The 891-nt window shown below is 39.5% G+C and overlaps 1 non-coding gene across 1 annotated transcript; it reads left to right on the top strand.

The window, feature by feature from the left end:
- Window positions 1–244: 244 nt before the first annotated feature.
- On the top strand, window positions 245–351 carry LOC125827523 (small nucleolar RNA R71). Its single transcript, XR_007443002.1, has one exon. It is a non-coding gene; the product is annotated as a small nucleolar RNA R71 (small nucleolar RNA).
- The last annotated feature ends 540 nt before the right edge of the window (window positions 352–891 follow it).

The raw sequence follows: 891 nt of genomic DNA, 5'->3' as shown, positions 1-891 counted from the left end.
CTTGATGTTTTCATCCCTCTCTTTCTCTTTATCATGTTGCTCTTGTGTTAATCTTAAATGGAATGGAGACGCATGATCCTCTATGGTGTACCATGCTTTATTTATCCTAGTTATGTCATCTAGAAAAAATGAAGCCACCTCAAATTATTGTAACATTATTCCTGCTCGTACCAACTGACCGGCCACTCTTTTATTAACCGAATCAAGACTCCGGTAGAAATATTGAAGTAACAAATCATTTGGTAGCCCATGAGTTGGGCATTTAAGTAGGAGTTTCTTAAATCTCACCCATGTTTCATGGAGTGGTTCCCCTTCCCTTTGATTGAAACCTTGAATTTCATCTCTAAGATTCATCATTATAGATGGAGGGAAGAATCTTGTGCTAAATGCTATAACCAGATCCTCCCATGATGTGATGGAATTGTTTGGTAACTCGGTTAACCACTTATTGGTTTCTCCTTTTAAAGAAAATGGGAATAACCGCAGCCGAATTGACTCTTGCCACACTCCCTTGAATGAAAAAGGACTGCAAACCTGTGTAAAGCTTCTTACATGCTTATGTGGGTCTTCGTGATCTAGCCCTCCATATAGTCCCCTCATTTGGAGAAGGTGAAGAGTTGTGCTAGTGACTTCAAACATCACATTCCCATCAGTTTGTTCTATGCAAATCCCATTCCACCCGATTGTTTCGAGTTGTAGACACTATTGATGTTGTCTATATTGTCTCGATGACCTGCTTGACTGTTATTCATCTCTTCCTTACTCATGTTCATTTCTATGTGGTCCAGCCAACACTTACACAAAGCAGCCAACAAATTTGAGAGTGTCAAAACTTTCAATGAAAGAATTTTAAGAACCGCTACTCCCCAGCAGCGGCACAATTTTGATTAA

This window comes from Solanum verrucosum, unplaced genomic scaffold (genome assembly GCF_900185275.1).
Source record: "Solanum verrucosum unplaced genomic scaffold, falcon-dt-bn FXZP01000166.1, whole genome shotgun sequence".
Lineage (NCBI taxonomy): Eukaryota > Viridiplantae > Streptophyta > Magnoliopsida > Solanales > Solanaceae > Solanum > Solanum verrucosum.
The sequence above is the reverse complement of the archived record's forward strand: the minus strand, read 5'-3'. Positions and strand labels throughout refer to the sequence as shown.